The sequence below is a fragment of the Hyla sarda genome, chromosome 6 (genome assembly GCF_029499605.1).
Source record: "Hyla sarda isolate aHylSar1 chromosome 6, aHylSar1.hap1, whole genome shotgun sequence".
In the NCBI taxonomy this organism is placed as follows: Eukaryota; Metazoa; Chordata; class Amphibia; order Anura; family Hylidae; genus Hyla; species Hyla sarda.
This window is the reverse complement of record NC_079194.1, coordinates 305,125,699-305,140,245: the sequence shown is the minus strand read 5'-3', so window position 1 is coordinate 305,140,245 and position 14,547 is coordinate 305,125,699.

Below are 14,547 nucleotides of genomic sequence, written 5' to 3'. Positions count from 1 at the left end.
AATTTACTTATCCCACTAGCTAGGCTTATCCTTTCTATAATCTTACACCAAGTATTCCTTTTCTTTTTTAATTTATCACCCACTAAAATGCTTACTTCATCTCGTTATTTGTACATGTTCACCCACTGATTCTCCTCACACAACGTCACATCCTAACAATCTGTTGTGATTATCTTTCCCTTTGGAACAACCATGGTTATGTACAGACATAGATTTAACAGTTATCAGAGAATATATCTTAGATACATCTATACGGGATCATCATATGTAAGCGTCTCTTTCCTCACTTATTTCCTGACACTCATAGGTTTTAAGGAAATGGGTAACAATTACAGAATCTGAACTAGGCACAACTTTACAAAAGGTTCTTAATTGTATTCTTTACTGTATCTATGGTTAGGGAATCAGTACAGTCAGACAAGGACATACTTATATTGGCCCACCTTAGGCAGTTAGAGGAAGTCTACTCATAGTCTCTGAAACAGGTAAGATGATTATGGAGTGTGTTGGTTAGGTACCTTTATTGTTTTACCTAGGTAATAAGAGATGTAAATAATGAAGTCTGTACAAACATTGTTTCTGCATACAGACATTACTACACACATAGCTCCCTTCTGCTTAGTGTATGGGGTCATATATGTTACCATTGGGTAAAAGACTGTTGGCACACACAGTTTCTTACCAACTCTCCCCATGCCGTCTTTGCCCTGTACCACCTCTTTCTTCTTCCATTGGTCTCTCTCAGCATGCATTTCTGGTTCCTGCAAGAGACCTAACCAGACAGATCCACACTCCCCATCTACCTGTACACTCTGTACCATCATTGTGGGAGGACAGGAGTACTGCAGCCTTGGCAGCCTCCTTCGCCATTCAGTCCCCTTGGCTTCTGGAGCTGTTTCCTTCATGTGGCTCTGATCTTTACTTGAATAGCCAACTACAGATTGGTTCACCCCGGGATTCAAGAAAACCTTAAATCCAATAGGCCCATACTTGTGGGCAGTAATAAAAGTGTACCCGTACTCATTATGTCTTACCTTCAGATATCTTACACATCTCATCAACTCTACTTTCCTGAACCACCAGCTCAGATCGAGTGGTTTATTGCAGTAGAAGTTCATTCTGAGTGTGGTCACCATATATCCTGTCTTATGTATTACATCTTTACTTAACTTGGAACAAGCTTACATTTACAACCCAGCATCAACCATGGATTCTCTGATATCCTATCATGGCTCTTGAATTTTTAAACTTATAAGTTTAAGACAATCAGCATCTTTGTGTTACACTAAATTATCACAATAAAGTTATCCACTAAAGATTGATGTTATTCAAATAAATGCAATGTAGAATGTATAGGTATATCACATTGTGTATGCAGGTACTATAAACACACTCAAGTTTAAACAGTAGATATGTAGTTTCTTTAATTTAATGTTATTGTGTTTCAGTAGACCAAGGCTGTTCTGTCAATCTTCCTATAAGCCCCACCTTTCTCCCCCACTCCTCTATGTCACTGGTCACCGCCACTTTGAGTCTGGCTTTTTGTTCTCCCTCAGGTTTGGTCAGTCCTCAATCACACTCGAAAATCTAGGTATCTGCTTGGATTCCTGTGTTACTTTACAAGGAGACATACGATACACATGTAGCATGTAACAATACCAACATTTACAAATACTCAATGTACAACACACAGGGCCCCCATTCTCATAAAAAATGTTTTTAAAGAATAAAAAATATACAGAACTCTTTCAAAAATTGGGAAAAATCACCTTCAATGTGCATTATTTATAATCAATAAACTATTAGCTGATTTTAAATGCTTAAAGGGGTTATCCAGCATAAGGTGATTTTAGTATGTACCTGGCAGACAGTAATGTAAATGCTTAGGAAGGATCTGCGCTTGTCTTGGGGCTAAATGGCTATGTTGGGAGATTACCTTAACACTGTGGCTAGCTGTTTGTGAACTAGTATTTCCTGTTTGACTTTTTCTTTTTTTGACTACAAATCCCACAATTCCATCTTCCTCCCTCCCACACATCAGTCACCCCACCCATTGAAACATAAATGGGCTGCATCCATTCAAATCAGTGTGGTTTTCAATCAGGGTGCCTATAGCTGTTGCATTGGTTGCAGATTGTTCCCTCCACCCATTGAAGCAGATAGGTTCCCTGTCATCAGCTGACTGGTGAGTCAGGTCTCGGCCACATTGCAAGCTGGGAAAAATCAGAGACAACAGTAATTTTTTATGCTGGTAAAAATAAATATTGGAGGGAAAATCACACAATAATTGTGAGAAAACCATCACACACAGGTACAGACACTGTATTATGAACTACACTAACTTTGCAGCCCCTGTAGCATAGTCAAATAAAAAAAATTCCTGGAATGCCCATTTAAGATAATTTTGATTAATTAAATAGTGATCACTTTTCAATTTATTTTACATTTTATTTTATTTTCCTTGTCCAAACTTCTTCTCTGGTTACTCCTATAATATAATCAGACCATTAATTGCATTTCCTTATACATTTCATTTTTTTCATCCATTCTGTGCTTCTGTGAAAACAAAACTTATTAGGAACTTAAAATATCATCAGATAGGTTCAATGAATATCACATGGATTGTCTTTTGTTCTTTACCAATACAAAAGGATACATTACAACATTAGTGTTGCTCACGAATATTCGCAGTGCAAATTTTATTCGCGAATTCGCAAATATTCGCGAATATAGCACTATATATTCGTAATTACGAATATTAGTTTTTTTTTTTTTCACAGTACACATCACAGTGATCATCCCTCTCTGCTTCAAGCTCGTGTGGTGTAAAGAAGGCTATAATACTGCTGTGTGAGACTGGCATGCGAATTTTCCCATATGCAAAAATTAGCATATGCTAATATTCGCATATACGAATTTTCACTTATGCAAATTTTTGTATATGCTAATTTTCGCATACGCGAAAATAAAGCGCGAATATTAGGAATATGCAAATTTAGCAAATATATGATGAATATTCGTCCATATATTTGCGAAATATCGCAAATTCGAATATGGCCTATGCCGCTCAACACTATACAACATAAACACTTACATAAACAACTTCACCAGAAAACATTCACTGTTCATACTCCATGTATTCCTAATTCATTAATCTACATCAAACACACTCCACTACACTAGGTGTGCTAAGATGGCTGCCCGGGGTGGAGGTGGGAATAATGGGTGAGCTAAAATGGTTGTTGGGGCGGAAGTGGGAATAATGGGTGAGCTACAATGGCTGCCGGGTGGGGGGAAGTGGAAATACTTCACCTCCGGGAGAGGCAACATGGCCACCACCTCCAGGTACAGCATGGGGGCAGAGACTGGGTAGGAGCATGGGATGAATAAAAGGTAAAATTCTAACATTATCTGGGGTTGTGATTTTAGGGTGCAGTTAATGTGCGCCACAGCTGTAACAAGTATCCCTCCATAAGGGATTCTTAGCTCCATAATGATTCAATTTTCACATTACCTTCCTCCCCCCCCCCCCCCCCACATTCCTTTGCTTCCCTCACTCAATCTCCATTTTCCCTTTATGGTATCTCACACCCTAAAATGAAGTCTTTCTTCATTGAATATATGATATTTCTCTTGCTCACCATCTTATCAACAGATTACAAAAATGTATGTCTGTACGTTGGTGTTAATTTAATTACCTAAATATTTTCATCATACTTTCTGCCAACAACAACTTCTGACCTATCATTACCCATTCAGATGACTACAATACAGTATAACTAAGTCAAATCACAATTGTTCTCAAGAATCACACTGCTTTATATGGCTGTATATAAATAACACTGCTATATATGAATACTTTTGTCCATCAACCATCAACTTTCAACTGCCTTAATATCACCATCCATTCCATTCTGAACTCACCACATGTTTTCCATCATAACTTCATTTTTTTTTCCTTAAGGGAGTACTCTGGTGGAAAACTTTTTTTTTTTTTTTTAATTAACTGGTGACAGAAAGTTAAACAGATTTGTAAATTACTTCTATTAAAAAAATCTCAATCCTTCTAGTACTTATTAGCTACTGAATACTACAGAGGAAATTCTTTTCTTTTTGGAACACAGAGCTCTCTGCTGACATCATGACCACAGTTGTTACGCCTAGCGCTCCGGGTCCCCGCTCCTCCCCGGAGCGCTCACGGCGTCTCTCTCCCTGCAGCGCCCCGGTCAGTCCCGCTGACCGGGAGCGCTGCACTGTCATGGCCGTTGGGGATGCGATTCGCACAGCGGGACGCGCCCGCTCGCGAATCGCATCCCAGGTCACTTACCCGTCCTGGTCCCCTGCTGTCATGTGCTGGCGCGCGCGGCTCACCATCTTATCAACAGATTACAAAAATGTATGTCTGTACGTTGGTGTTAATTTAATTACCTAAATATTTTCATCATACTTTCTGCCAACAACAACTTCTGACCTATCATTACCCATTCAGATGACTACAATACAGTATAACTAAGTCAAATCACAATTGTTCTCAAGAATCACACTGCTTTATATGGCTGTATATAAATAACACTGCTATATATGAATACTTTTGTCCATCAACCATCAACTTTCAACTGCCTTAATATCACCATCCATTCCATTCTGAACTCACCACATGTTTTCCATCATAACTTCATTTTTTTTTCCTTAAGGGAGTACTCTGGTGGAAAACTTTTTTTTTTTTTTTAATTAACTGGTGACAGAAAGTTAAACAGATTTGTAAATTACTTCTATTAAAAAAATCTCAATCCTTCTAGTACTTATTAGCTACTGAATACTACAGAGGAAATTCTTTTCTTTTTGGAACACAGAGCTCTCTGCTGACATCATGACCACAGTTGTTACGCCTAGCGCTCCGGGTCCCCGCTCCTCCCCGGAGCGCTCACGGCGTCTCTCTCCCTGCAGCGCCCCGGTCAGTCCCGCTGACCGGGAGCGCTGCACTGTCATGGCCGTTGGGGATGCGATTCGCACAGCGGGACGCGCCCGCTCGCGAATCGCATCCCAGGTCACTTACCCGTCCCGGTCCCCTGCTGTCATGTGCTGGCGCGCGCGGCTCCGCTCTCTAGGGCGCGCGCGCGCCAGCTCTCTGAGACTTAAAGGGCCAGTGCACCAATGATTGGTGCCTGGCCCAATTAGCTTAATTGGCTCCCACCTGCTCCCTGGCTATATCTGATCTCCTCCCTTGCACTCCCTGGCCGGATCTTGTTGCCATTGTGCCAGTGAAAGCGTTTCCTTGTGTGTTCCTAGCCTGTGTTCCAGACCTCCTGCCAGCCGGCATCGTGACAGTAGATCCGGCCATGGATCCCGCTGAGGTGCCGCTGCCAAGTCTCGCTGATCTTCCCACGGTGGTCGCTCAGCAATCGCAGCAGATTGCCCAACAAGGACAGCAGCTGTCGCAGTTGACCGCCATGTTACAGCAACTTCTGCCTCTGCTACAGCAGCAACCATCTCCTCCGCCAGCTCCTGCACCTCCTCCGCAGCGAGTGGCCGCTCCTAACCTACACTTGTCCCTGCCGGACAAATTTGATGGGGACTCTAAACTCTGCCGTGGATTTTTGTCTCAGTGTTCCCTGCATATGGAGATGTTGTCGGACTTGTTTCCTACAGAACGGTCTAAGGTGGCGTTCGTAGTGAGCCTTCTTTCAGGAAAGGCCTTGTCTTGGGCCACACCGCTCTGGGACCGCAATGATCCTGTCACAGCCACAGTCCAGTCCTTCTTCGCTGAAGTCCGGAGTGTCTTCGAGGAGCCAGCCCGAGCTTCTTCTGCCGAGACTGCCCTGTTGAACCTGGTCCAGGGTGATTCTTCTGTGGGCGAGTACGCCATCCAATTTCGTACTCTTGCTTCCGAGTTATCATGGAATAACGAGGCTCTCTGCGCGACCTTTAAAAAAGGCCTATCCAGTCGCATCAAGGATGTGCTGGCCGCACGAGAGATTCCTGCCAACCTCCAAGAACTCATCCATTTGGCTACCCGCATTGACATGCGTTTTTCTGAGCGACACCAAGAGCTCCGCCAAGAAAAAGACTTAGATCTCTGGGCACCTCTCCCACAGCATCCTTTGCAGTCTACGCCTGGGCCTCCCGCCGAGGAGGCCATGCAAGTGGATCGGTCTCGCCTGACCCAGGAAGAGAGGAATCGCCGTAGAGAAGAAAATCTCTGTCTGTACTGTGCCAGTACCGAGCATTTCTTGGTGGATTGCCCTATCCGTCCTCCACGTCTGGGAAACGCACGCACGCACCCAGCTCACGTGGGTGTGGCATCTCTTGGTTCTAAGTCTTCTTCTCCACGTCTCACGGTGCCCGTGCAGATTTCTCCTACAGCCAACTCCTCCCTCTCAGCCGTGGCCTGCTTGGACTCTGGTGCCTCCGGGAATTTTATTTTGGAGTCCTTTGTGAATAAATTCAGCATCCCGGTGACCCGTCTCGTCAAGCCGCTCTACATCTCCGCGGTCAACGGAGTCAGATTGGATTGCACCGTGCGTTACCGCACAGAACCCCTCCTGATGTCTATTGGACCCCACCACGAAAGGATTGAGCTCTTCGTTCTCCCCAATTGTACCTCTGAGGTCCTCCTCGGTCTGCCATGGCTCCGGCTTCATTCTCCCACCCTTGATTGGACCACCGGGGAGATCAAGAACTGGGACTCTGCTTGCCATCGGAAGTGCCTCTCCCCCCCTCCCAGTCCCGTCAGGCAAGCCTCTGTGCCTCCTCATGGCTCCCGTCCTTGTGTCACCCTGCCCCGTGCCAAGCTTCACCCTCTGCCCTCCCTCCCCACTCCAACTCCTGCTGTACTGCCTGCCGTTGAGGAAACCCTCCATTCTTTCCCGGTGTCCTCATCCCAGGGGAGGCAGTTACCGGACAAAAAAAAGGGGAGACCTAAGGGGGGGGGTACTGTTACGCCTAGCGCTCCAGGTCCCCGCTCCTCCCCGGAGCGCTCATGGCGTCTCTCTCCCTGCAGCGCCCCGGTCAGTCCCGCTGACCGGGAGCGCTGCACTGTCATGGCCATTGGGGATGCGATTCGCACAGCGGGACGCGCCCGCTCGCGAATCGCATCCCAGGTCACTTACCCGTCCCGGTCCCCTGCTGTCATGTGCTGGCGCGCGCGGCTCCGCTCTCTAGGGCGCGCGCGCGCCAGCTCTCTGAGACTTAAAGGGCCAGTGCACCAATGATTGGTGCCTGGCCCAATTAGCTTAATTGGCTCCCACCTGCTGCCTGGCTATATCTGATCTCCTCCCTTGCACTCCCTGGCCGGATCTTGTTGCCATTGTGCCAGTGAAAGCGTTTCCTTGTGTGTTCCTAGCCTGTGTTCCAGACCTCCTGCCAGCCGGCATCGTGACAACAGTGCTCTCTGCTGACATCTCTATCCATTTCAGGAACTGTCCAGAGCAGCATATGTTTTCTATGGGGATTTTCTCCTACTCTGGACAGTTCTTAAAATGGACAGAGATGTCAACAGAAAGCACTGTGGTCATGATGTCAGCAGAGAGCTCTGTGTTCCAAAAAGAAAATAATTTCCTCTGTAGTATTCAGCAGCTAATAAGTACTGGAAGGATTAAGATTTTTTAATAGAAGTAATTTACAAATCTGTTTAACTTTCTGGCACCAGTTGATAAAAAAAAAAAAACGTTTTCCACCGTAGTACCCCTTTAACCTAGTACACCTCCCCCTCCTTTCAACACAGCGAGGCCTGTGAAGACAGTCTAAGTCACAGTCTTAGTCTTGCAGCTGTGTGACCTCTGCTCCCTGTTTCTCCCAGTGTCTCATCTAGAGCCCACAGCCCCCCTTCCTGTTGGGACCTATTCATGGGTCTCCAGCTGTTGCACAACTAAAACCCTCTCAACCCCTAGGAGATATCTTTAAAACACTAATACATTTAAATGCAGCTCTTTTTAACTAGGTCTAGTATTAGAAAGGGTAGATCTACTCCCTCTCTTCATCTGAATTAGCTAATTTAACAATAATCCATGGGAACAGGACATGACACATATACCATCAGTTGCAATGGGACAGGTCCAAGGAACATTGGAGAAAGTCCCGTGTATACACCCTGTCCTAGGCTCACCTCTGGCGTCTATTTATAACAGCATAACTGGTGTCCTGTGCCACTCTGTTCTAGACCTGCCGCCTACTTATGACAGACTCTGAATACACCTTGTCCTAGCCATGCCATGTCTACTCATCCTAGACAATTGGCTACTTATGACAATTTACTTTGCAATTCATTCCCCAATTATGACCCAGTCCCTCTTGCCAGAATCCTAAGTACGCACTCACATTTCATACACACTCGGGCAGTAGATAGTCACTTTATGACAGGTCCAAGGTTAATTACACTGGGCGAGATGTTTACCTGTCTCTGGATCGTCACAAACCAGTCAACTTAAGGCATCAAGATAAACCAAAAGGAGAGACAGGGGCACTGTGGCTAGGTACTAGAAGGTGTTCTTACCGTACTTCCGGAGATGATCCACTGCCCGCTGTTCATCTGTGTCATCTCTTTTGGTTCAAAATGATGCCCCACATTGGGTGCCAACTGATATAGATTTTATCAGATACCTTGTAACTATCTTACTCCTGGCCAAATCCGTATACAGAATTTATATACCGAAATATACCAAAGTAAATCAATCAGAGCCATGTCAGTTTGTTTGATACTTCAAAGTTCTGTGTGCTCTTCTGAGTTTTATTTCAAACCGTTCAACCTTATATCACCTTTGTAATTAACATAAGTTCCCACCCTCACTAGGGGATGTTCTTAGTCCTAGCATATCATATAAAGTATGCTTTTCCTGAAGTCTTCTTCCAGGAACTCTACTCGATGGGAGGGGGTGAGTAAATAGCAGAGCGTAGAATGGAGAATGGGCCTTGTCCTTTGTTAAACTTCAGGGAGCTTCAAGTCCTTTTAGGTGTTGGCCAGCAAGTTCCTCTATTTGATGGTGGGGGCCAAACAGGAAGGAGCATAGAAGCATGGAGTCCCCATCCCAAAATGGACATTTTAGGTCTATAAAAGTATACACATATACATCCATTACACATTGTGCTTCAATCACAATTCCAAATTTCCTATAGATGTTTTATAAAAGGTTTTTTTATAGTCCAAATTTAGCAAAGCTGCGGTTAAAAGGGGTTGTACAGGAATAGAAAAAAAGAGCTTAATTCTATTAAAAACAGCACCATGTGTGCCCTCAGGTTATGTGTTGTTTAACAACTTGGCTCCATTCATTTCAATGGAACTGATCTGCAAATCTACACCTAACCTGAGGATAGGTGTGATGCTGTTTTTGGAAGAAATCAGCTCTGGTTTTCTGCTCCTGAAAAACCCCTTTAAAGGGGTACTCCATTGCCCATCATACGGAACATTTGGGAACGCTGAGTGTGGGCTACGGGCCACCATACCCCCTCCCACAGACTTGCATTTATGGGGCATGACTTGATGTCACGAGGGGCATGTCCATGACCCCCACAGTCTGTATCCAGCGTTTGGAACTAAATGTTCCTTATGCTGGGGCAGTGGAATACCCCTTCAAGGGTAGGGTCACACATTGCACATCCGCAACATAGTTCACACTGCAGATGTGCCAACGGCAGTCATAGGAGCGGGCTCCCTGCTGCGGCCAGGTAGCTCTTTGTGTTTGCTCGTGGCGGCGGTTTTCCCACTGCGCATCTGTTACTGGCACGCACTGTGTCTACACCAGGAAATCTGCTGCTACGAGCGGACACACTCACGCTTGTGACTGCCATCGGGCACATCCGCAGCGTTAAATACACTGTGGATGCAATAGGTGTGACTCTTTACGCTAAAGGGGTTTTCTGGTTAAAACCATTCATTGCCAATCCACGTTATAGGCCATCATAAGTTGATTGACAGAGTGCCGACACCTAATATCCCCACCAATCATCTGTGCAGCACCACATCGCTGCCAGAAATAAACATTGTATGCGAGCCAGAAGCCTTCCATCCGCACATGGTGTGTAGTGGTGGTGCAGGGTAGATGCAGAGAAGCATTCTGACTCTTCGATGGGATCTGCTATGCAGTTACCAAGAGCCACCACTATAAACAATCAACAGATCCAAAGGATAGGGGATAAGATGTCTGATATTGGGTGCAACGCCGGAGGCTCATGACGTCACGACCACAACCATTGTGATGTCACGGCCATGCCCCCTTAATGCAAATCATGCCCACACCCCTTGTGATGTCTCGGCCAAGGCCCCTCAATGCAAGTCTATAGTAGGGAGCATGACCGTGACACACGAGGGCCTTGACTGTGACGTGGCTTCTGTGGTCCAGCAGTCCACTTCTACTCTGCCCATGTCTTGGAAGTATATCTTGTAAAATGAGAAGTTTTATTACGAAACACCAAACACGTGTGCGATGTCCAAAGATGTATGATGTTACAGCAACATCAAATGGCTATTGGACATCACATATGGGCGTGACTTCATCCTCACGTAATGTTTGCAATTTGGTACCTGCCCCTTCTTGTCTCGAAAAGTATGCAACCAAGAATGGGCAGGTGGAGTGTCAGGGAACAGAAGTGATAATGACAATCCCTTCAATCACTTCTCCCCCGACAATCCCTTTAATCACTTCTCCCCCAACAATTTCTTTAATCACTTCTCCCCCGACAATCATTTTAATCACTTTTCCCCTGACAATCCCTTTAATCACTTCTCCACCGACATTCTCCACTTTAACCACTCAAAAATGTCTTAAAGAGAAGCAAATCAAAATGTTTGGGAAAAAAATGACCACTCCTCCTTTGAATTGAATATTGCCTCATTGTGTTTCCTAGATGACAGTAATGACCAATGCCCTTTTTTAATAATACAGATTAGTTATGGAGCGACAGACACATTGCTAAGTGACAGACGTCTGTTCCCGTCTTTATTCCGGACTTTTCCTGATGACTTCACCATTTATTCTGCTATATCTAATTTTCTGAGCCACTTTAACTGGACCTGGGTTGGAATCATATCCTCTGATGATGAAGCTGGAGATAGAGAAACCCGTTTGCTGACAAACCTTCTCACCAGTCGTGGCATCTGTGTGTCCTTCGTCTTAAAAGAAAACATTCAGGACTTTGAGGAAACAAATGTACTTCAAAGAAGCATTGATGTGATAAAGAAGTCTTCTGCCCAGGTTATTATAACTTGTGGATTTTTTTCTCACTTTTTTCAAACTTTTTTAAATGCGCTTAAACATGTGACACAAGACAGAATCCTAATCCTTTCTCCCGCCTTTTCTCCCGATTTTTTATATGTTTTGGATCATGGACAGACATATAATCTCAGTTTATATTTTTACGTCAGCTCAGGAAAAATTCCCTTAATGGAAAGTTACTTACAAAGTCTCAATCTTTCTCTGATCCCCAACGACACGCTCCTCTCTGACCTCTTGGTTACAAAGTTTGGTTGCTCGTCAGGAAATTGGCTGAAGGATGAAGTGATTGAACAGGTGTACGACATATCTCTACATACTTGTGATGAACAAGAAGAACAGAGAAATCTGATCCTTTGGATGATATTCATTACAATGATACAGTCTCATGTAAATGTCTCCCAAATGTATCCGTCTGTTCATTCCCTGGCTGACGCATTAAACAATATGTACGTCTCTCATGGGGATCAGTCTACAGATCAGTGGTTACAGGGACATACACATGAGGTAAGTCTATAGAGGTAGCGTTATAGGAGATTTTTGTACAAAACAAAGGGTTGTGCAGTGAAAAACTAACTTTTCCCCTATCCACAGCATAGGAGATAAGTAGCTGATCATGGGGGGGGGTCTGACTATTGAAACCCCTCGCAATCTCCTTCCTGACGACCGGCTCTCCTATGCACAGAGCTGTGTCGACCCCCGAAGTGGAGGCTGAAACGCTGCTTCATGCATCTCTATGGGAAAGCTGGGGATACGTACGTTTGTGTATTTCCGGCTATACCATATACCAGGGGTAAGAGCGCAGAGCAGGAGATTGTGGGGGTAGGGGTGGTCCCAGTGGTCGGCCACCCCCCATTCAGCTACTTATCACATATCTTGTAGATAGAGAATACGTTAGTTTTTGCTGCACAACCCCTTTAATAGATGAGAATAGTATATCAATAGAGATATTTACAATGTATTCAGCAAGTCTTCACCCCCCGATCACTATATATACAATGTATCCAGAAAGTCTTCACCCCCCCCCAATCACTATATATACGATGTATCCAGAAAGTCTTCACCCCCGATCACTATATATACGATGTATCCAGAAAGTCTTCACCCCCTCCCAATCACTATATATACGATGTATCCAGAAAGTCTTCACCCCCGATCACCATACATATGATGTATCCAGAAAGTCTTCACCCCCCAATCACTATATATAGGATGTATCCAGAAAGTCTTCACCCCCGATCACTATATATACGATGTATCCAGAAAGTCTTCACCCCCCCAATCACTATATATACGATGTATCCAGAAAGTCTTCACCCCCGATCACCATACATATGATGTATCCAGAAAGTCTTATCCCAGATCACTATATATACAATGTATCCAGAAAGTCTTCACCCCCGATCCCTATATACACTGTATCAAGAAAGTCTTCACCCGCCGATCACTATATACAATGTATCCAGAAAGTCTTCACCCCCCCATCACTATATACAATGTATCCAGAAAGTCTTCACCCCCAGTAACTATATACAATGCATCAGGAAAATGCTTAGACCACAGTTGAAGGGGTACTCTACTGCCCCAGCATTCAAAACATTTAGTTCAGAGCGCTGGGTGCAGGCTTCAGGGGTCGCTACTCTCCTCGTGATGTCACGTCATGCCCCCCTCAATGTAAGTCTGTGGGAGCGGCCATACCCCCATGCCCCCTTCCATAGACTTGCATTGAGGGGGGGGCGACGTGATATCACGAGGGGTGTGGTCACCCCAGAAGTCCTCACCAAGCATTCTGAACTAAATGTTCTGAACACTGGGGCAGTGGAGTACCCCTTTAAATAATAATAAAAGTTTATTTACCCTCCTCACCCCCAGCTGTATTTTTATCAGTTCCCTGCTGAATTGCTCTTTATTGTGTGTGTGTACTACAAGTACATTCCTGCTCAGCCAATCAGTAACTGAGGAGGGACAGAGCTGGGGCCATTTAGTGGGAACGTCCTTGTACAACGCGTAAACAAAAAAGGGCAGCAGAGGACCGATACCAAGACAGCAGAGGGAGTAAGTATAGTTTCCTTTTTTTTTTTTTTTCTAAAGGAGTACTGCAGCTTTAAACAACTTATTCCCTATCCAATGGATGTGTCTGACTGCGGGGGTCTGACCACCTGAACCCCCGCACTGCACCCCGCTCTCCTAGTCCACAGAGCAATCTCGGCTCTGTGCAAGGAGACTGTCGACCTCGGCAAGATGTGTTAGTCAACTCATCCTCTCCATGTATGTCTATGGGAGAGCCGGAGATACACAAACGAGATGCATGGAGGGGGCGTGTTGGCCTCCATTTCGTGCAGGGGTCACAACAGCTCCGTGCATAGGAGAGCCGTCGAGCCAGACAGGAGATTGGGGAGGGTCCTAGCGGTCGGACCCCGCGCAATAAGACACTTATCCCCTATTCTTTGGATATGAAGGCTCCTTGCTCCTTTTCGCTGTGACACATACACTGATGTCTCGCTGTTCAGTTTAAAAGATAAGAGATTCCTGAAACAAATCCCCAAAAATGTATTTGGAAATTCTAAATGAAATTGATATTAAATGAATTGATTCAATCCTCTCTACTGTCTTTGTGATGTCCCTTATTAGCACCAAAGGAATAAATATATGAAAATGTGATGTGATCTGTAATTTTATGGCAGACAGGAGGCTCGTATCAATTGCATATTCTTTCTTTAATATGCCCAATAGCAGAAAAAACAAATGTAACATGAATGTAAAATGGAAGAAAAAAGATGCAGGTCACCTAGCAACCTGACCGCACCCCTTCCAACATCTCCACCAATCCCATCCGGGCTTGCTCCATAAAAGACAGTGTTGCCTCCGCCTCCTCCTCTTTCTTTCTGCTCAATAGACAGATAAGTACCATTGTGATAACTGTATGTTAAGTTTATTCATTGTTCGCTATTTTCTATATATAATTCTTTTCTTGGGAACATCTGGGAGTCTTATCCCCACTCCCTTATTCCCATTACCTGTTGTTTCTGTATTTTTTCTGTATTTTTTCTTTAGTCCATTCTATATATATATATATTTCTTCTGGGTGCTGGCGTAGATACTGCATACGCCCGCACCCCCTGTTTCGTTACCTGGTAATTCGGGGCGCTGCCCCGCTTCACTGTTTTTCCCCATTACTAGTCCTGTTCTACTGTTTCCACTCTCTGGCGAGCGGCCGCCATCTCCGGTGACGTCACCTTCTTCTCCAGTTGTTGCGCCGCCCCTCTTCTCCGCTACCAGCCCGCGCTTCCACTTCTCAGGAGCGCGGCTGATATCGCGAGATCTCGGGCGGACGAACGCCACG